Here is an 11275-nt window from a genome sequence, read left to right as displayed (position 1 = left end):
CGGCTGAAGGCCAACTCCCGCCTGACGGATACGACTTTAGTCTGAGGACACCGCTAGGGTTCGAACCCCGGCTCAGACTGTCGTAATATCGATCAGCGTTTGAATTGGACGGGGGATCGATCGGAGGGGGTTGGAGGTTTTATTAGATTTGTTGTGACAGGATCCAAGTTATTATAAAAAATATAAGCAAAATCATCTGGCAACACTGAAATGAACATATAGGTCATAACACTTGTTTAAATTAAGGAGTTTATCACTAACAATAAGAAAGACGTAATTGGTTTCACATAATACGAGTATCCAATGCTCTTTCTGACATGTTCAGATAACGAACTTTTCCTACCTCGAGTCTATTTTACATTTATCATTTATGAAAGTAGATTCTTAATGTGGTCTAGGGGTGGCACACGGCTTTACTGCCGATGGTCGCGGGTTCGATTCGCGCAGTAGAAACATTTGTCTTCACCATCATCTGGTTACCTTTTTTAAATATTATCATACATTATCCTAAATTTTCTTAATTTCAAGATCATGTTTTTCATTCACAATCTTCTTAATAATTTTAATATTCTTCTGGTATATATTACTATATCAGAATATTAATAAAATGGCTCTATATATATATTATATACTAGCTGTTCTCGCGACTTTGTCAGCGTGGAATTTCACTTCCTAAGTTACTTCTTATTATATCAGCTACCTGCCAAAAAAAGTCCCGTCAAAATAGGTCCAGCCATTTCAGAGATTGTAAAAACCAAAAAAAGTCCCGTCAAAATCCGTCCGACCGTTTCTGAGATTAGCCGGAACAAACAGACAGACAGACAAAAAATGTTATTTTGGTTTTTATATTCATATGCATGTAGTAAAATACCGTATTTATATTCATATGCATGTAGTAAAAGACGGTTATTTCAATATTATAAACAGACACTCCAATTTTATATATATATAGATTATGAGCCATGAAGTTAAAAGTTATGATCATATTTGTAACTATGGAATGTTCCATACTTATTTCTTATTTTGATATTTTCTTTTTTCTAAACAAACATGCGAGTATGTAATTATATAAATAGCGTACGTCTTTCATTGCTTATATAAATATTTACGATAGATTTATCTTTATTATTTACTGTATTTATTGTTTGCTTTTATTTTCCGTCGAGGCATAGTGGTTTTTTACTCCGACTTGTATTGGGAGGTCGTGAGTTCTAATCAGTACTAGGTATATTTTATTTATTAAAACCTTTTTTCTTCATATTTTGATATAATTCTATTAATATTCATCATCATCATCATCATCATCAGTTCAGCCCGGCAGACGTCCACTGCTGAACGAAGGCCTGCTCCAAAGATCTCTAAGATGATCGGTCGATCACGCAGAGAAACTCCGAGCATAGCCCTCTCCATTGCCCTCTGAGTGACTCTGAGCTTGAGCTCTGAGCTCATGAGGCCCATAGTTAGCGACCACGTCTCTGTTCCGTAAGTTATCACTGACAATACACATTGGTCGTAAACCTTCGTCTTGAGACACTGCGGTAATTTGGACGAAAAGATATATCGGAAATTCCCGAACACCGCCCATTCAAGATGGATTTATCATCCATCCCACCTCTTTCTTAAAATTAGACCTACGTACCTGGATAGTTTTAGTATTATTGTAAACTACTTATAATATATAAGAGTTTGATCTAGTATTTATTTAGATGTATGTATATATATACAACTCAAAGGTGACTGACTGACATAGTGATCTATCAACGCACAGCCCAAGCCACTGGACGGATCGGGCTGAAATTTGGCAAGCAAGTAGATGTTGTGACGTAGGCATCCGCTAAGAAAGGATTTTGATTAATTCTACCTCCAAAGGGATAAAATAGGGGATGAAAGTTTGTATGAAACTTTGTCAATTTTCAACCGATCGGGCTGAGACTTTGCATGCATAAACTTACTCCGACGTAAGCATCCCCTAAGAAAGGATTTTGATAAATTCTACCCCTAAGGGGATAAAATAGGGGATGAAAGTTTGTATGAAAGTACTGTAAAGCCGCAAAAACTATACCTATTTTAATAATAATACTTCTTAACGCGAGCGATGTCGCGGGCAAAATCTAGTTTAGGTATAAGTTGGAATAAAACGAATAATGATTTTTACATTTAATAAATTTATTTAAGTACAATAGTTTCTGCATTTCATTTATTGTTAGATATTGTAGTATTATCTAAGTAGCAACTGTAAAAATAACTGTTTCATGATGTACTACGACCACACAAACACATTCTCTTGTAATGTAATGTAACATAACTTGTAATGTAATATAACGCCATTTATTGTAACATGCAGTGGTTAAGTGCTCTTACATTTTGTATTATTTCATATTTTTTGTTAAAGATCTGTGCCTAAATTTCAGTTTTTTTTATATACCACGTAGGTGGCAAATGAGCATACGGCCCATCTGATGGTAAATGGTTACCGAAGCCTATGGACGCCTGACGTATACGGGAGACGTAATAGTCGTTCTGTTTAATTCGATCGAATCGATATATCCATAGTTTACTAGATTAAGCCTTGAAAGTAATGAAATTGTTTTAGGAACTAAAATTTAGGCACCAGTCCTTATTAACAAGCCATCGCGTCGCCTAACCCTTACAATGGGCCTATTAGTGGGAAAGTGTAAAAAATACCCAATATGTTACATAAAATATATGAAAATTAATTATACTCAAGAATAATTTGTCAACTATAAATGTGTAATTTGACATTCCATAATTCAAAGTAACGAAAATGATTTTAACGAAACTTTAATGATGACAATTTTTAAATGAATTATAAAACAGTGTTGTTGACGTAAAGCATTCTTTTTTTGAGTTGAATTTTCGAGCTTTTTTTAAAAATTCTGTAATATCATTGCATTTCAGAAAATACAACATTATTTCCGTTACTTATATTTGTGTAGGTATTGGGTAATGTTTGGATTTGTGTGAATAATTTGGAACATGTTTCAGTTATTTATTTCGGTTTAAGGTAATACTTATATTACAAAAATTTCAATTTTTATAATACTTTGAATGACAATATGTATTTATTAGGAATAATGTAATAAAATAGATGCTACTGTTAAGGTATCTTGGAATATAAATTATTTATCTAATTAAATAAAAAATATAAACTTCTAACAACGGATTCTATTACGTGCAAGTTAGGATTTATTAGTGTAACTATGATATTAGGATATAAGAATAATAGTACTGTAGCAACATAATGTGACATTTAGTTATTCAGCCATTGAAATTTATTTATTTAATATTATATGATTAACATATTAATTAAAGTTAAAACACTCGTAAAACTATGTGCAGGTAATGGACTAGGGAAATTGTACAAAATCTATTATTACAACATATAGCAACACTGAAATATATTATAATTGAAAATAAGTTTGGTGCCAAAAATTAACAATGTGGAATATTGTTAAATTCTTAGGTATAAGTTGAATATAAATATAAATTTATCTATATAACAGAAATTTAAAGCTAATTAATACAAATTATGAATTAAAATCGTTCGATTTACAATGTTAAAGAGTTATTGTTATTTTAGTTTTTTATTGTAATAGTTATTTTCGACAAGTACTCTCAAAAGTACCAATAAGGTCAAAAGCTCCGACATTGTTGCTTCGAACGATGTTCTAAAATTACAAAATAGTCAACATTTAAATCATTCAAATTTAATATTTTTTAAATACATTTTATAGTTTTTTCTTAAGAATTATACTTCGAATAAATTATGTGATCATAACAATTTATTGTAATAAATTACTTGTAATATTTTAAAGTTTACAAAATGATATTAAGGAAATGTGTAATTTTATTGTATAAAAATTTCAAAACCTATTTATTGTATAAAAAGATCAAAAACTGACATGTTGCGATTGTCACTTACCACATAGGTACTATGTTGATTATACAGAGAAGTTAAACTGATTGATATGTCCGTTAATTGTACGGCGATCTGTTGATTTTATATATGTTGAAATTGCTTCTGTTGCTTTTAAAATTTAGATATTAACTCGAATTGCACTTAATAACGACTGATTCGGTTCTGAGAAATTTTAATTCACCTTTGAGTGTAGTTGTCTGGGAGTAAAGTTTAGTCTATTTCATTGTATTACTATAATTTTGAGAATTGTTAAGTCATTATGGTATAATATATATGTTAATTATAATGCATATTAATGTACTAACCAAGAATACGTAAAATTAAACAATAAAACAACGTTGTTTGTCCTAAAATTCCATTATATTCTCTCTGTTATATTATCGTACTGTCACCATTAGAAATCTGAAACCCTTATACATGCTTTTAGAAACAATAATATATTATATTTATATACTATAGGAAAGTTTTTATATTCGGTGGAATTCCAGGAATATTATTTATTATGAAAAATATTGCTCTGCTGATTTCAGTTGATCCATATGTATTATGAATAAATATATTAATACGGAATAATACAAACAAATACATATACTTTGCTATTAAAATAAGGCAATTTAAGTATTTTTAGTAATCAAATAGTTCAGGATGTTATGAAGAGATTATATTTTATAAATATCATCAATTTATTAAATAATTGTCAGAGATATTTTGAGGACAGAATAATTGGTTTTATTTATTTAAAAAAATACTCATCGACGAATCAGTCATTCTAATAAAAAGCGCACTCTAATAACGTACTAAAACCTTACGTTTTCCTTAAAACACCGGACTACGATCGTCTATACAAATAAATGTATAATACAGTTTATACAAAGTACGCTAATAATCACTATGCTACAAGCACTTGACGTTACTCGCTAATTATTTATAGATATATAAACCATTTTATGAATATAGATTAAAAACTTTGTAACATGAAATTTTATATCATCATTGTTATATATATGAATACTAAGACAAGTTCATTATGACTTATATTTATATAACGTAATAGGTATTAATGTCTAGAGTCAGGTCTCACATTTATTATACAGTAGACAAATATCATTCCTACCCTAACATCAAACACAGCAAATAAATGACAGCGATTTTATACAGAAATGCTTCGTTTAAAAAAAAATCAATAAATTACTAACAGGTATTATTGTTATAAATACATTACGCATCTACAATTTATTTACACATTATGAATTTTATATGAAAAGTCACCAGAATTTTTGTATAAATATAGACCATTTCTTAGTTAAAAATCGTTGCCATATTTTATAATTTATATATTGTTAATATAATTTATATTTATTGTAATTTATTTATTAAACGTCATTATTAATTACATTAATATCTATTAGGTATATCTTAAGTGTAGAGATAAAATATTGTAACCAATTAAAGTTTGATTGTCACATCAAAATTTTGTTTCAAATTAAAGAAATACTTACTTATTTAATTCACATTATTATCTTTATTATATCTAATTCAAAATAGTGATTTTAAATTGTACACACGTCTCGACGAAGAATATTATTTTAAATAAGAATAGTTGTAAAACCAGATTGCGTGTAATTTATTCAAGCTTATTATAAACATTATGAAATATTACATAACGTATATTTCCCAAATTTGAGTATATAGTTTTGTATTACAGATGTTAAATTGTCGTTATATTTGTCGTGAGTTCGTGATAGTGATTTGTGGACATTTTTTTTATTAATAATTATATAAATTTATTACAACTTTTAAACTAGTTTATACAGTAGATTTTCATCATCTCATACATATAAAATATCATCAGTGATCTAATATATAAATATGCACTATGTATAAAAGCTGCCTGCAGCCTATTTAATGTGTTTGATAACAAAGTTAGTGAGTATTTTCATTAAATATTCATTTTGATAATGAATATCGTTATCAAAATGAATATTTAATGAAACTAAGATTTGACTACAAACGTATTGGAAACACGCTCAGCGTGTACTAAAATCTACATATATTGCCATCTCTACTCATTTCAATATTGAAATGTATTACACTTAGGGCTCATCCATAAGTTATGTCACACTGATTTCATTATAACCCTTTCCGTCAGCAGTTGGTCACATTTAAATAATCAAAATCTCTGTTTTAATACTAAAATTGAAATGTGATATTACAAAATCTAGGACCTATATGAATTTACGCGGTTATTATTTATACGTATAATTAGTAAAAATTACGGCATTTTACCACGATTTTTTTTTATTGAGTTCCCGATATTTCGTTAGTGTTTCAACCGCCAAGATCACGGGTAAACTGAAGAGCAGCGAGTAGATGTATTTTTTTAAATGCAGACATATTCGTCTACCTTCACACGTCTTCGTTGTGTTGTTGCTACTATTGAAATTCGCTTGAGATTCATCTCGACAAACTAAACTCACGATATCTTCACGTACATTTCACTTTCTAATAGCGTTTTTTGTTTTTGTTTAATTAAACTAATCAGTGAATGGTTGATCCTGTAATTGTTATCTAGGACCTATCTTTTATGATTTTCTTTACACATAGTTTTTGACTTCTTTCAAGGGGTATTACAATTTATCAACCCTTTCTTATCGTGTGACATAATTTATGGACATTCTCTTACTGTAACTGTCATTATTACATTTGCTACAACACTAGGTAGGTACATATATGTTAATTTACATTATTATTAAAAAGGATATTTTTACAGTGACACAACATTTTCAAACTGCACTGTCAAAATTACATTTTATGTCAAATTGACAGCGACCTTGATTTTTATATATAATATAAAATTATATTGGAATAAAAGTTAAATTTGTAAATTATAAATCTAGTAAGTAAGCTAGGTTTAGCCTTAAGTTATAGTAATAGCAGAATTAAAAAATCCGTTTTATCACACTTATATTCCTTTAGAAGGACTTTCACGCCGTCAGTCTTGCAAGCTTTGACTTTGTCTTGATATATTCGTATTTTATCACAAAAGTAATAAAACGCATCCAATATTTATTGCATCGCCAAGATAAATTATAATTTTAATCACTACATTATTCAGTTCGAAATAATTAAAATAAAATAAAACGATAATCACACAGACTAAGTCATAAAATTCCTAATGTTTTATTTTATAATTTTAGTTCTCAGAATTGAAATCATAAAGTATAAAAATATTTTATAAATTTCGAATAAGTATTTATGAATTTTCAATATTATATTTACGTGCGATTGTTATCAAATTATATCTAACTTAATATTAAAGTTTATTATATTAAATTATCTATCGCTATATTATATTAAACTGCGATCACGTCGCGTACGATATAAAAATGTTTGAATCAATTCATGCTGAAATATTTCACGTGAAAATATTATTTTGTAATTGGAAAATCGTTCTCATAGTTTCAAATGCAACGCTATTCAGAAATATTATTTCTTTTTTTGTAAGTATTTCTATTTCTATCTTATTTAATTCTAAATACAAATTGATGTATTTATATTAAGTAGTAATGATTGATAGTAGTCCGAAAATAGTTTACGGTTTACGGTTTTATTTTCTATGATTTAACTCAAGGTGTTAATTCCGTCATATGATACTTTGTTTGTATATTAATGTATTAAAATTTTAATAAATACTTATATAAAACGGTTACATATCTATTATATTTATATATATGTTATCGGATTAGAGTATGATACTTTATATAAACTTTAGTATTACGTCGTTACACGCAATTTAATTTTAAAATACCTTAATGTTTGTTAATTAATTATTTCATTAAGTTTACAATAAATCAATAACAATGATTTCAGTTGTCATTACGATAACTGTAAATGTTATTATAGTTAACACGAGTTTATGGATTAAAAAAAAATTTTCAACTTTTATTTCTAGAATATACTCTACGACTAAAGTGCGTTTTTATTTATTTTCTGAGCGAAAAGTTAAGAATTATTACAGGGTCAGGCCCACAGGTGTTTTGAATGGGCGTGTCTTATCTTTTTTTTTAAATTATCCCAACACGTAAAGTTTCAAACATTTTTATGACTCTCAACAGCTGTTTGATCGCAGTAGTATTTTATTCTAACATTTTTGTGCATTTTAAGCGGCTTTCAATTTGTGCCGTTTGTGAGAGAAATCTTTGAAGTGAAAAATACTAATTAAGTACTAAGAATTAAATTTTATTTTATTTTTATAACGAAACCTTCGTTATGATAAGTAATAATCTATCACTATTTCATTTGTAAATACATACATGTAATATAATGTAAATTGGACTATATTCTTCGCATTTTGCCTCTTACATGGAAAACATCCAGACCGACACAAACAAACATACTCATGAATACAAATGTTTGTGCCGTGCGAGGAATCGAACCAACGACCGTTGTGCTAGACCATCAAGGCTGTCTAATTTTTAATATTATTTTTATAATTCTTAATCGCATCCTTAAAGAATAAGACAAAATGAACGAGAACTTACTTACTTTAAACATAATTGTAATTTGCGTAGAATTATTAGGATAATCATTATATTTTATACAACTTATTACCCTCTTCGTTTGCACAAACTGAAACCCCTAATTCATCCCCTTTTTTAATATTTTTTTGTAATAAAAGACAGATATAGTCTGATATTGATACCATCTGTATATATCTGTGTATCTCCCAATTAGTGGTACGCGTACGCCCAGGGGTACGTGAAGTTGCATCAAGGGGTATGTGCGGCTATCAGTAAAACAAACATACACACATACTCACAAACATTCACCAAACATTCATAATATTAGTGTGATTGCTACAATAAGGGGTACGCAAGGTTTGAGGTCTTTTTTGAAGTGGTACGCAGCAAAAACTATTTGGGAACTACTGATCTATCTTCATGCCAAATTCATTAAAATCGGTTCAGCCGTTTAATCGTGAAATTCAATAGACAGACAGATGATCTACTTTCTCATTTATATGTAGTATTACTATGGATTACAAGCAAGTAACTTGCCGTTACGAAGGTGATTTATACGATTTTGTTTGTTCAAACAACCTCATGCTGACTTCATGAAATCATATTAGCATTTTATTTTCACAAAAATGTATTAATTAATAAAATATAACAATTAATTATTAATTATTTTTGAACTATTAAATATGTATTTAATTAAAAATGCACTTAGTTTCTGAAGCAGGAACTTTCTCTGTGAATTGTTACCACCGTTTTATTATGTGATATTAGAAATAGAAATCTAATTTATTTTCTCTGTGGTTACAGTGATCTTGGATTATTTTACTCTGTGGCAATGTTTACCAGTTTACCACGGTTCATTTTGGTGGTGTAACCGCTAATATAATTACTCTGACCACAGTAATCACGGATTTACTTTCTCTACGACCACGGCGATGGTTTAGTTCTTGTTAGAATATTTTTAGTATGTATTTTGAAGTAAAAATAGTAAACTACTCTGTACAACTTTTTATGCTCTCTTTTTATATTAACTAAGATTTTTGTATTGAGCTTCACTATTCCAGGTTTTTGTCAATCAGAAAATGTACTCACATTTTTACAATAGAGCGATAAGTTTGATTCAATAAAGGAAATTCATAAGTACATAATTTCCATTATTTTCATCATGTCTATCTTTACGTGACCATGAACTTAGTTGATTAGTAAACATAATGACGTTAAAAATATCAACTCAGCGACCATATTAACCTTAATAAGAAGTTGAATTAGTCAACTTAGTACTTGTAACGTTTTCTTCAAATTTAAAGATTTCACTCACAATCTCTAAATCTAACTTAATTTTAGTAGTAAAGATGTTTCTATTCTCACTTTTAATATAGGTACTGTTTATGGTACTATACTAGATATATGCTTTGTAATGCTAATTGTATATATAATATAAATATTGTATGAGAATGTATAAGTATTTTTTAAGAATGTACAAATAAAACTGTAGATATAAACGTATAATTATTAATTGTAAAGTGGAAAATAATTTTATAATAATAATAAAAATAGCAGAGTTCTATATTAAATAAGCCCATATTTTATTTAATAATATATTTGTTCCTATGCATGATGATAAATTCTACAAGAAAACGTTTTGTAGTTTGAGCCACATAACATTGGGAGACTGAATGCAGAAATAACAAAAAACATACTGATTTTGCATTTAGTAACGATTTTTCAACGGTTTTGGTTAAAAAACGATAAAACGGACGGACAATTAATATAATGTTAGACAAAGCAACGATTCCAAATTTTTTGATGAATACTGGGCCTAATATAGCTCCTTGTAGAAGACTAAGAGTGAACAAAAAATAAATTGAACCATAATTATAACAATAGAGAATTTAACAAATAAATAAGATACATACTAAATAGATAGTCTATAGTAAATTGGTACTATTCAGATATTAATTAAAAAGAGCAAAAATAACGGAACTACAATGAAAAGATGAATAAATCTTAAGGAAATAAGGAAGTAAATGTAGGAACTAGTGACCTTTCGTTAAATGTATCTACTCCTACATAAAGTATTGTAAATTGGTATTTTATTATATTTTCCCTATAAATAATCATAGGGAATGTAGTGTGACTTTTTGTACCAATCCTAAAGACCGATTATGAATATACAGTAAAATAGACAAAAAACTACCATTATTCAAAGCAAGTGCTGTTTTGAATTGTTGTAAATTTAAAATTTTTCTAGTAGTTACACATTTGTATGAAATTTGGCCTGACCAATTTTTGGTTCTACTTGCATTAAAGACACACAAACATACGTGAAAATAACATATATTTAATGAATTATTGTTACTATCATATATACTTTTATATGTTGTAAATAAGTATATACTACTTATATTAAAAGTTATACGTAAATATACTCAAAACTAATGTAAGCATAGCACACAAAAACTAATATATAATATATTGTATTCTCTAAACCTTATATTGATATTTTGAATGTATTTAGACTTTAATGAAGTGCTTATTTGGTACTTAGTACAAAAAGAAGTGTCTCGAATATCTTTCAATGAAAAATATATTTCTATTTATAATATTAATATTTAAAAAGCTTACAACCTACAAAATATTTTTTTGTACTGTATAAAATTCACATTACAACTGCATGAAGTTCGATATTGAATTAATTTTATTATAAACTGTTAATCAAAATACATACAACTACAATTCAATTAATTAGTTGAACAAAATGAAATATAAATTAAAACAAATCAATTCAAAACAAATACAATTATCTTCTTGTTATAAA

This window comes from Achroia grisella, unplaced genomic scaffold (genome assembly GCF_030625045.1).
Source record: "Achroia grisella isolate CSIRO2021 unplaced genomic scaffold, CSIRO_AGI_Agris_v1 utg1668, whole genome shotgun sequence".
Classification (NCBI taxonomy): domain Eukaryota; kingdom Metazoa; phylum Arthropoda; class Insecta; order Lepidoptera; family Pyralidae; genus Achroia; species Achroia grisella.
This window is presented reverse-complemented; position numbering follows the sequence as displayed.